General features: G+C 37.9%; 1 protein-coding gene across 1 annotated transcript in view; it reads left to right on the top strand.

Moving 5' to 3' along the window:
- Positions 1-12,449, top strand: part of MCTP1 (multiple C2 and transmembrane domain containing 1) — a 500,289-nt gene that overhangs the window by 350,774 nt on the left and 137,066 nt on the right. The window lies entirely within an intron of this gene.

Genomic DNA, 12,449 nt, shown 5'->3' with positions numbered 1-12,449 from the left:
CTTTGACACCAGTATTGTCAATTTGCAGGCTTGGCACAATATCTGTCTCTTTTTTTTCCTCGATTTTTTTTTTTTTTTTTGTACTTTAAAATTAGAGTTCTTTCCAATACAGACCTCTGAGGGAAAATCCTTTGTACAGATGTTTGGTACACATTATTAACATGGCATTCATGTTATGAGGGGAATGAGATGTTTCACTTGCTAAGTAAGTATTATATTTGAAAATTTGTTCATAAAAATATGAGTACCCCTAGACCAAAACAGTTACTTCTCAGACAAAATGTAATTGTCTGCTGTAAATATTCTTTTTTCAGTCACTAAATTCTGGCTCCAGGTTGCATCTTGTGGTCCCATGAAACTCTAATTGCACCCCAAACATTATTTCATTAAGGTTTGCATGCTTGATATCAAATATAGAAAATTTAGAGTTAAAACTCTGTGTCCTCTTAGTAAATTCTGTGCACTTGATGTTGTTGCTTTATAGTGACATGAGCTTCAAACCCACAGCCAAATTCGTCACTTGGATTTTGCCAGTTGGACATCCAGATTGTCAGGGTGGGAGGGGATGTACACCCACAACTTTGGGCAGACTCAGAAACTGACTGCTGTATCTCACAAGTGGGAAGAGCTGTCTGGGGTGTCTTGGAGCTGCACTGAATCACTACGCCTAGGCAGGGATCCTTTTGTACTGTGTCTGGCATTTAAAGCAGTTGTCTTCTAACAGGGGGTACTGTACCACTACCTAGCCACCATTGGGAGGCAAATACTTGCCCTGTTGCAGCTTCTGCAAGTGTGAAAGGGTTGTATATGACACCTCTGTGCACACAGATATGAACATTACACAAAGAATGAGTTTGAACTGTGAACATCTCAGTTTTTGACTAATGCTGTTGTCTACAATACTATATTTATATATTCTGGGCCTTAATTTAAAAGGGCGATAAACTTCTCTCCCTGTTTCTCAGTTTAGATGATAAAAACTCTGTTATGATGGTGCTTGTTTCTCTGTAAGGTCACATTTTCATGTTAGCACTGCTATTCAGATCAGTAAATGTTCAGCTGTCCAATTCTTCTTTCACTGCGGGCATGGAAATCCTTTTTAATGTCAATAGGATCTGGGGAAATGTATGGCAAGCATGTCGTTTCTATCTTGTGGTCCACTGCTGTCACCATGAAGAAAGTTGTGTCACCATTTATCTTAATAGAACATGACCAGAAGCCATCTTAACAAGCAGTTCCAAATAGATAAATGCAGACCTTTTATTTTGGTGCCATAGCAAATATTCTTTTTACACTAGTTATAGTACATTGTAGTAGAAACATTTCTGGTTATAGAAAAATATACTTGTTTTTCTTCCCCCACATAACAGACCATATTTTTTTGTAACAGTTACTTTAAGAACTGGCATTGATATACTGCATCTATTTCAGTACTGTATCTTTAAAACTATTTCAGTCCTGCCCTACATCATAGGGTTCTACTTATGGTTACTATTTTCAAGTCTTTCTTTCCAAGAAACATGTCTCAACAGATATTTTTAAGACTTTTTTTCTGCTTCCTGTGTTGTAAAAGCTGTACATAACTCTACTTCTAGTTAAATAGACATTTGTTACTTAACAATAGCTATGAGAATTTAGCAAGGAATTTAACAAGGATCAGTGGAGGTTGTGGCTGGGATTTCATAGCTTCCCCACATCCCTGTAAAATTCAACACTGTCTTGTGGAAGTGTGGTTATGGGCAGATGTAAGACTAAATCATTTTAAAAGGTGGGGGAGGATGGTGAATCTACTGATTGGCAGCAAGTGTCAACTGGTCCCCCACAGCAGTTTTGTCTGCCCATTCGTATACCACTGTATACCACTGTATATGAAGTTAATTTGCTGTACCTTTAAACTTAAATGAAGCAGACTAAGGAGCCCAAGGCTGAGCTGGGCAGGATGAAATGCCTAAAGGGTCACTCTGGTGGTCTCAAGGCAACCCCTAAATTTATAACAATATTGAAGGCGTGGCAAGCGAGAGTGATGGAGGTGACTGATGGAGTGTCCAGAATGCCTAATAATCTCAGTGAGGTGCTAGAGCACCAGAGGGAAACAGAAGTCTGTTACACATACCACTAAACAACATTTTATAAATTAACTTTAAAATTAACCATTCAGTCTTCTAAAAAGACTGGAAGACATAGGCTTCTAGATTAATGATATATAGTAGTAAAATAAGGGTTTCAGGCAGTCTTACAAAATGAAAAACTGATTTTTTTTTCCAAATCATCAAAATCCTTGAATAGTTTGTTTGACTGATCAAAATTTATGATAAATCCCAAATTCCCCTTCTTCCTGTCTCACTCCAATCCCTCTTCTAGATATGCTCACATGCACATGATGATAAAATACTGTAGAAAAGAAAATTCTAAAATCAATGAAGAAAGGAATACAAGGGAGTCACAACTTCAGGTGTGAAATATAATCTTTCCATATCAGATGATCTACACACTACTGAAAAAAAACTTTATAATGAAAATACAAGCAGCCCTTTTAAATTTATATGGTAATGCTATTTTAAGTTAGTTATTTACTCAAGGTTTCTTATACATTCAAATGTTCACTGATGTTCTTTTCAAAGTTAGTACGTTTAGTGGTATAATTTTTGACTTTGGGAATCATAGCAGTCATCTTAGGCTATGCCTCTGCAGTAAACTTGCCAACCTTATCACACTGTGCTGCTCCAGGTGAGTTTCCCCCTTCTGTGTAGCACTTGGAATAGCTAATTAGTCCATCTGGGCAAATTAGCTCACCCTGGTACATACGTAGTTGTAGCTATACAGCTTGTTTTTTAAGAAGTTCACCCAGAGCAACACAGCATTCTTCAGAACTTCCTCAATGTGATGTTGAGTTTACCAGATAAACCTACCCCAAGCTATATCTACATAGGGCCCATTTACATGTACATGAATGTGCCATTGTTACTGTGCATTAAGTTTAGTACCGCTAATATAACTAACTAAATGCACAGTAGCTGGCACTACTGCACAATAGCAAAGGCACATGGTCTTTTCATGATGCTTAATGCTCAGTAGACTAATTCTATGGCGCATTAACCTACTGCGCATTAAGCATCTCATGGAGATGTGCCTATAGAGACTAGAAACTTTAAAGTATTTCAGAATGATTTTGTCCCAGAACTGGATTGCCTGTTGAACTTCAAAGTCCAGTGAAATGCTAAAAAAATTGCCGACCTGCGGTTCCAGTTTATTTTTTCTCATGGATTTCCAGATCTTCTGGAAGTCAAGCATGGGGACTTTCTAGCTTATACATCACCTGTACAAAAAAACTCTACAAGTCTGTTGCACTTTCAAAATACCATGATCTTCAAAGGGAATTTTCCATGAATAACACCTTCAGTATCTGCTCAATTTTTACTTTATTTTTTTTACTGTGGCTCAATAAATCACAGTAGATATAAAAGTTTGAGAAGCATCATATTATTACTACATAAATACATTTTTTGAATGAAAGCTTTTATATTATTGTGTCCTTTGCTTTAGTAGGATATTCTCAAGAAAATCCTGCTTCTGTATTAGCAGTTCATGAAACATAAATTATAGGATCAGAATGACCTGACTTTGAATCTAAAATATCAGTAGAATTGCTATGCTAACGATATCTTTTTGTCAAAATATCTTCCTCGTATATTTTATTGGCCAACTGTTAAATAAAAGAAATAAATAGCAACAATATCAAATTAATATCAAAATTGTAAAACAGTCCTATTAAATCTTCATTGGCTCTATTTTGCCAAGATATTGGTCACAGATAGAAAATGTGATCTTTTTTAATAGTTATGATACTCTAACACCTAGGCAAAAAAGAAATAAGTATAATACAAAGGGGGGAGCCTTCACTTTAAATATGATGGCTTTCCTTTAGGTAAGACAAATACTTAACATTATCTCAACATATTTTTCTTCTAAAAATTAATCAATAATTAGTATGGTATTTAAGTACATAAATTTGTACTGTTATATAATATGCACAAGCGGCAAGGTTTCTCTTTGGACTCCTCTTCTGTAGGCACTGAAATATCTACTAAATTGAGCCTAATTTCCATCAGACTCTTGACCAGACATTTGTGTTCTTGTGGATGTCAGTGGGTGCAGCATGGGGGGAAAAAGTGTATACTCTCTCTTTCCAGTACTGTCATTTCTCACTGTAATGAGTGCAAAAATAATTGGACAACTGAGCTATCAGTAAAAGGACACACTTCAACGTGAGTCAATGAATTATTTTACAGGACAAACTTTAATCTTTAAATGTGATTGTAGATAATTTGTGCTACCATCTGTCCATTTGGAATTCTTTTAGCCTTTTCAGTCGTTATACAGTAAGTGTTGCCGTGTTTAACATTAACATTTGATATTTTACACATTTAATTTCTGTACTGCTGCATGGTCCTTGGGGAGCTGCGCTCTAGTGCTACATGAGAGAGACAAAGTATTGATCAGTTAACATTTCAGCTACATTTATGTATGTCGCAAAATTAATGAAAATGCCAGACAAAAATGTCAGAGTGCACAAAAAGGTAGAATTTAAATTTGGTAGTTTAATGAAAAGTTTAAGATGTGCATTATCAAAAATGTCCCTTTGCCTTTAAAGTACAATTCATAACAGAATAACTAAAGGAACCACATATTTTACTTAGAGGAACATTGAACACGAAGCATGGATGAATGTCTAATCTTCAAAGTATCTGGTGTCTCAAAATGGCCTCAATAAAGCACTTTAATTGCCAGTTTGAAAGTATAACTGTTAGTCATAAAATAAACTTGTTTCCTTTCTCATTTGGAAGGAAGGCAGTGCCACTGCACCACCACCCCTCATACTTCCCAGTACACCATCAAAAGAAAGCTTTCTATGCACATATCCTTCTCCTTATTCTTCCTCTTCACACTGTTTATATGTGAGAAAGGAAATTATTCTTTTATAGACTTCTAAATAGTAATTAAATGAGTCAGTTCCACTAGGTCTTTATTCAGATATATCTCACTTTGCTTAATTTTGCAGTAGAAATGGCACAGTGACAACTTTAGAGAAGGCCTTTTAATCCTCTTGGATGCCAGCAATTTTTGGAAGCAGTAGGATACTAAAGAAAAGATATTGAAAGAGGGGAAAAGTAGAGCTTGGATTTAGATACCACAGGCAATGAAAAATTAGAAGAAAATATGTCATCTCAGTTGACACGTAAGTTGGTTGAGCCCCTCTCTCCCCCGCCCCTCCAAAAGAGAAAAATGCCCCGTACAGTATTTTAAGTGGATGGTTTTGTAAAAGGAAAAGGAAGGAGAGTGGTATATCTTGAAAGAGAGTGGTTTGCCTTGGTATCAGTAGAGACATGACATGGTCTGTGGAATTAGCTTATATTCTTCTCTGTCGCTTCCACTTTATAAGTGTAGCCTAGTCAGAAGGCCGTGGCTGTATTTAGGCTCTGTTGATATTTCTACTATTATCTTATTTTTGCAAGGCTAATACAGAAACATCTTCAACTCATTTTTTCTAAATCCGAGTACATAAATCGTTGAGGTCAGTTATACATTATTTGTGGAAAAAATATTCCTGGTTTGACACACTGAGGTAAAGATTTTCCAAACAGTTCTGAAGATTAGCTTTTCCCTTACCAATCTGCTGTCCAAAAACAGACTGAAGGGAAACAGGGTCAAGACTGTGAATAATACAACCTTCACTAACCTAAGTAACTGCACATTTTTTCCTGTTGCTGACTGAGCTTTCAGCCTTGGTCTGCAAAAGCTAAAGGACATGGCAGTGACAAAGCCAGATGCTGGATTTATGTATTGTGGCGCATACACACATGTCCAGCAGTCTCAGCTCTGTCAGTTTCATTCTTGCGACCAGCAAAGAAAATATAACATATTAGACTGTTGCTCCTGCCTCTTCACTAAAGCAAGGCAGCTAAATCCTGTCCCTGATTTTAGAGCTTAAGAGGATCTAACAGAAGTGCTATGTTACTGCTGCAGAAATCAAGGCAGCATGTTAGAGGTGTGTATAGTGCTTACCTTTACATTGGCCTAGGTGCTGAGGAGTGGAGTGAGTGAGGAACAGAAACTGGACTACTGCCAACTGTCAGTCATTCTCATCACTAGAGTACCAGCATCCCAGCTGAAGTAGAAATTGCAACCTTGAGGGATGTTTCTGCTGCCATTCCTTGACTAGAAGAAATTCCTTCACTCCAGGCTATGGTGGATATTCCCAGCTCATAGCCTGTCCAGTCCAGCCTACACTAACCTCTACCACATTACACATTTGTACGCTTCTCGTCCAAGCAGAGTTGGTACACCATTTCTGATCTTAAATCTACTGAGTAATATTTTATTTTCTGTTTCTTAATATTGTACTGATTTCATTCCCTACAGAAAAAGGAATTGTTGCGGGGCGGGGGGAGGCAGGGGATGCACTAATTGTGTATCTATATTCTCCCCCATTGGGAGCACATCAAAATGCTTAACCTCACAATGCTTTGGTGATAGAGGAAAATAATATTCCCATTTACAAATTGGGAGGTACTGAGAGACTTGTGTAGTATCATGAAGGAAGTCTCTGGTAGGATGGCAACTGGAACATAAATCTCCTAATTCTAGGTTATTGCCCTTTTTCTCTGTGCTACTCTTTCTGCTAATTGGAAACTTAGCAACTTACCATGAATCTTGGTTCTGGCCTGGACTTGCTGTATAGACTTTGGCAAGTCACATAAACTGCCTTTCTCAGTTTACATGTGGGGGTAAATAATATTTTACAGCTCTGTGAGGCAGAGACTTGTGTAGAGCTTAGTTATAGCCACAAGATTCTTACATAACAATTGAAGATATTGTACAATCCATACATACACTTAAATTTAATGGAGTTTCCAAGAAATAATGCAAGAGAAAACTGGTAGTGGTAATGACAGAATTTCAGTGGTGGGATACAGAAGCTACAGTATGTGAACACTATGGGAAACATTAAGAATTCTGAATATGCAGAGGTTTCTTGGTTTTAAAACCTTTAGTGCTATTTTAACATTATTTTTGCACATAAATAACATCTTAAAGTATAGTATCATAGGTTTGTAAAGTGAATTTACTTCTCAGACAGAATACCTTGGAAACAAATAGGGCTAGATCCTTAACTGAATCAAAGCTATGTTCAGTGTATAGCATGAGAATGGGCTTCAGCCCATCGTTTATACCACCATTCTTCTTTCCTGATTTTGAAGGTGGCTGAGGGCTGTTCCTTTCTCCATGTTACTTAGAACTTCTTTAAAACAATACCCGGTGGCAACAGCTCCAGGGGACCAGTCTTCTATAGTAGAGATTGCTGCACTACATCAGGGCTTTAGCTGTGCCCCTACTTCTTCCTGGCATGCCCTGAAGCTGAAACTAGTATAGGAGATGTCATTATGGCCAGCTCTGTATCTCCTGAAAATCCCCCTAACCATTAACTTGTCATTTGGCTGCTTTAGCTGACTAAGTACCTCTACCTCATTCTGAATGATAGCTGCTGATGCATCACAGGATGTCTAAAACCTACCAGCCTAAACAATGTTTACCTACTGCTTGGCATCACTTCACCTGACATAGAAGAGCAATGGCCAGCAGGTTAGAACAATCAAGTCAAATGGAAGATGTGAGATACCTGCTATATGACTACCTCACAGTACACAAATGTCTGAAGTCATGCAAGAGATTCCTCACCAGCACCCAACCTCTCAATGCCACATCCAAAGAGACAACTACAGATATGGAATGAGAAGCTAAAGCAAAAAAAGTGGACATTCCAGCAGCCAACTCCTTGCCACTAGGGGGTGACAAACAATGGTAAAGTTGGTGATGCCTTAACCACCTACGTACCAGAGTTGGATACTCCAAGAAACTAATGAAGAAGTGGAGTTATACCACAACACCTGCTGCAATGCCTCTGCTTGCAGAAACATGTACAATGAAAGATCTCACAAAGTACAGTAAGTTAACACAAATGTGTAACAAAATGGTCAAATATGGTGTAGAGACGCACAAGAAGAAGAAGAAGCTGGCTTCTAACCTGCTCTGCACTATAGCAAGAATGAGGTGCTAGAAATTAGGATGCAGCCCAGTGTATCTCTAGGTCTAAAGGGGCCCAGGCAGGAGTACTTGATCCTTTCTCACACTGACCTACCAAATAATTTAAATATCAGTTGAAGAGAGAATTATAGATTTGAGAGAACAGTTCTGATAGCAGTGACATTGACTTTTAATAATTGTTGACTGTCATTCTATGGGGAAAGTGTCTTTATAAACGACCATCAATATTTTGCCATCAGGTCCTACCAGTTTCCATTTTACGTTCTTTCTAGAAGTGATGGTCATTTCAACAGTCATTATTTCAGATTGCATATGTGGGTGGAATGAAAAATATCTTAAATTGTTCATTTTATTCCAGTCATGAAATTTAAAACAAAATACATTAAACCAGTGGTGGTCAGCCTTTCTGGACCTTCTCTGAATGCGACTCTTATCCCCTTTCTCTACCCAATCTGCTCCTCTGCTTTCTTCTCCTCTGCTTTCCTATGTGCCCTGTCTGATTTTTTTTTTTTTTGCTTTGCTTTGCTTTCTTCTTCCTATCCTATTTGCTGTTGTGTGGCTTGTCCCCTCCCTCATCTGCCATTTGCCACACACCGAGGTTGTCCAAGACACTTGTGGCACTTGCACCACAGTTTGGTCACCTCTGCATTCAATGATGTTACATGGAGTATTTCACTTATTTTTCATTACAGCAACAGTAAATATTAGAGCAATTTGCATGAGTAGAAGGAGTATTCGTACCATTGATTTATTGGAACTTTCTGTACTTAGACAGTACTGTTTTGCTGAAGGGATAGAATTGTATCTTAGGTAGTAAAAATGTACAGTGGTTACAAAACCAGATGTACGTTAATCAGAAAAGGCAAACTAAAGGAAATTAAATACAGAAATTGCCTTTCAAAGCATTGTAAAGGTTTGAAGTTCCAGCATGTCATAAAAGCAAGATGGTCGAAATCAAGGTTACCAGGGTTACCAAGGAATTCTAAATATGCTTATGTCTGCATGGTGTCTCTATATGAGATGGGAGATGATATTTGAGCCACAAAACTTGGCCACGAGGGAAAGAATGAATTCTGTAGATTTCTCTGAATTTGCAGAGTTTTATTGGATCCAGTATTTCTATTATTGTTTTAATATACTTTTCATATAAATAATATAAATGTTTTCTCCTGCTCATCCTGTGGTTTATTATTTGTTTTGACATATACAACATAAATTGGAATCCAGTACACACAATAAAAATAAAAGAACTTGAATGCTAATCAGAGGGAAGCCCTTTCATCTTTTCTAATCTATGAAATCATGATTGCAGCACATATTATGTGACTAACAGTCATCCTGTTTAATTGCTTTTATTTATGTTAATACATAAAGCCTCAAGAATACATTAGGTCATGGTTGTCCAATTGGTGGCCTGTGGACCGTATGCAACTCTCAAGGGGTTAAATTGTGACTCCCCCCACCCTCCTGGCTCCTGCTCAGGCAGTGTTCCCCCCATTGCTTGGGCTGCAAGAGCAACCAGAGGCTCTGGCTTTTCCTTGCCTCCTCTGGGTCCTGCCTCCTGACCTCACCTCAGGGGGTGGTGTAGTGCGGTAGTTGGGGGAGCTGATGGTGAATGTGGAGCACATGGTGCAGTCTAGTTTGGGGTCAAGGGATACGAACACACAGTGCAGCAGTGGGGAGAGGGATAAACGCACATGGTGCATTGGTGGTGGAGACGTTGTCAGGTGTGTGGCCTGGGGAGGCTGTGGCTTATTCTGGTATGGCTTCAGGGTGTGCGGCCTCCTGCTGGTGCAGCTCATGGGGCATGCAGCCTCCAGCTGCTTGGTAGTTGCACAACCCCACCTTAGATAATTTGTAGCAGTGCTCCTTGAAAATGTGTAGTACAGCAAATGTTGCCATTAGGGCTGCACTGATAAAGATGTTCTTGGTTGAAACTAATGATTAACCAACCATATTTGCCAATACCAATCTGATAACTGATATTTAGTAGGGGTGTGTGAAGCAGACAGTATTCAATTCGGCCCAATTTGGGGGACAGTGATTTGATTCGTTAATTCAGATTGCTGTCCCAGTTTAATTCGGCTGAATCTGAATATTCGATTCTGATTCAGAGAATCAGCAATTCAGCCACAGACACAGCTTTTATATGTTTTTTCTACATACCTCGAGGTACCAGGTGTAGCTCATGAATGCTGAGATGGCAGGACAGATAGAGCATCCCATGGGCATGCAGGAGTGTCCCCTGCATGCTCGGTGATCAGCTGTGGGGGAATCCCAAGTGCTCCCCCAGACCCAGAAAGTGAAATACTTCTGGTCCACTTCTGGGTCTGGATGGTTTTTCCTTTTTTGAAATGTCTTGTTCCTGCTTGCTACAAAATTTTCCCCATAACTTTTGACTCTTTTGATTTCCTTTCCTGCATATATCTGACGTCTCCTGACAATGTTTTGTTTTATTTGAATTGGAGCAAGCTTAAAATAAAATTATTTCATGCAATTTAAGAAAGTCTCAGTAGCAACATGCCAGTTTTGATTAAAGATAGGAAAAGGGTGCTATTTTCATTTTTAATTGGATGGACATTTTGAAAAATGATGAAAAACACTAGTATAGAAAGAACTCCCTTGGTTAGCACAATATATGTGTTGCTGTGTTGAGTCTCTTGGTGTCACATGGATGAGTCAATAAAGTGACCTGGTAATTTATGAACATCAAAGGTTTAATTCATTTTTTTCTAAATTTGACAGGATTTTAATAGCACATTACTAGCATAATCCTCATTGCACATTTTAGATATGTTAAAAGGTATTTTTACTATTCCCAAGTGTAGGTTATTTTCCATAACTAAAGGACTAGGATTAAATCTTTTCCATAAGGATAATGGTTATCTTGATGCTTCTCTGAACTATCTATCCACGTTGTTTTCCCCCTTTATCTTCACATTCTCAAGGGCTCCCTTGTGTTGACCCCAGACAGCAGCTGCAGTTCTTGGTGACAAGGCTTCATTAAACAGATTGCAGTCCAGGCAGAATGTTTGCTTAAATTCCTTAATTAAGGGCCAAACTGGTGGTCCAGCAAAGCTGTCCAGGAAAATCCTAGTATTACCTTGTGTTCTCTGTGGCTAGTGGTTGGTGAAGGCTGGGTGTATACTGTCCCCAGTTTTATAGGTTAACATTGTATACTAGCCACAGCTATGTAATGGAGCAATATTAGGTATTTTTATTAGCAATATTTTTATTAGGTAACGTTGCAGGAAACAATGTCACCTATGCGATTTTTCATTATATGAAAACTAGACATTTTATCCTACTTAGAGGAATGTTAGATATTTACAGAGTACTAGGGATAAGTGATTCACCTTTTCGAAGAAAACAAGCAATTTACAATTGACCTTGAAGTTGAATGGCTGTATTGAACAAATGGCTATGAGGTCTGAAAGAAATCATTTAATTAGTTTCCATAATTATTTTACATTTCAAAGCTAAAATTAATACTTTTACATCCTGAAGAAGTTAAAGTCTATCTCTGCTATCACAGTAAATAAGCCTTTATTCAAAACTAGCAAAACACAGTTTATTTCTATTTCTATGTTATATTTTACTTTTTTTCAGGTTAACGTTTGAGTTGAAATAATTAAACTGTCATCAGTTATGCAATGGCGCTAACAAAGTTTTTAATCAGTAAAATGACTTTAGGTTTGAAAAAAAAAAAGGAGGGTGGGATTAATAACAGTAAGCCAAATTGCTACATGTGGTACTGTATAGGTTTGCTACTGGACTGCAAATCCTCAAAGCTTTTATGTTTCCACAAATAACATCAGTGGTATTATAGCAGTTCCAAAGTTACCAGATATCACCTGTTTTCCCAGAGATGGCCATACTGTACAGTGTATTCAGTAGTCTGCAAAAGCAAAAAATGGCCTAATTTAGCTTTGCTTATGTGAGATTGGCCCCCCTTTCTCTGTTGTTGAGCTGTTATTATCTGGTATTATGCAAGTGGAACTTCTTGGGCAATTAGTACAGAGCACTGACTGTGTACTAGACATGATTTTTCCTTCCACAACTGCATAGGAGTTGTGATTAGGCATGCCTCTATTCTGATTCTAATTGTCTAGCCTTCTTAAGTAGACACTGCTCATTAATGGACTGACATAGACTCTTCCTTACCACATTTAAAACAAAACAAAACAAAACAAAACAAGTAAAGACAATTATTTGTGGTTACACTGCATATATTTTTGTATCCATCACTACAAGGAGTGATCTATTGGAAATATGGTTGGGAAAGCCATTTTGAAATGCATTTGAGTCACAGTTAACACATACCTCTGTGATACTACACAGTCAGT

This window comes from Crocodylus siamensis, chromosome 3, assembly GCF_052110815.1.
Source record: "Crocodylus siamensis isolate JL-2025a chromosome 3, ASM5211081v1, whole genome shotgun sequence".
In the NCBI taxonomy this organism is placed as follows: domain Eukaryota; kingdom Metazoa; phylum Chordata; order Crocodylia; family Crocodylidae; genus Crocodylus; species Crocodylus siamensis.
Note: the sequence above shows the minus strand (reverse complement) of the source record. Positions and strands in the feature narration are given on the sequence as shown.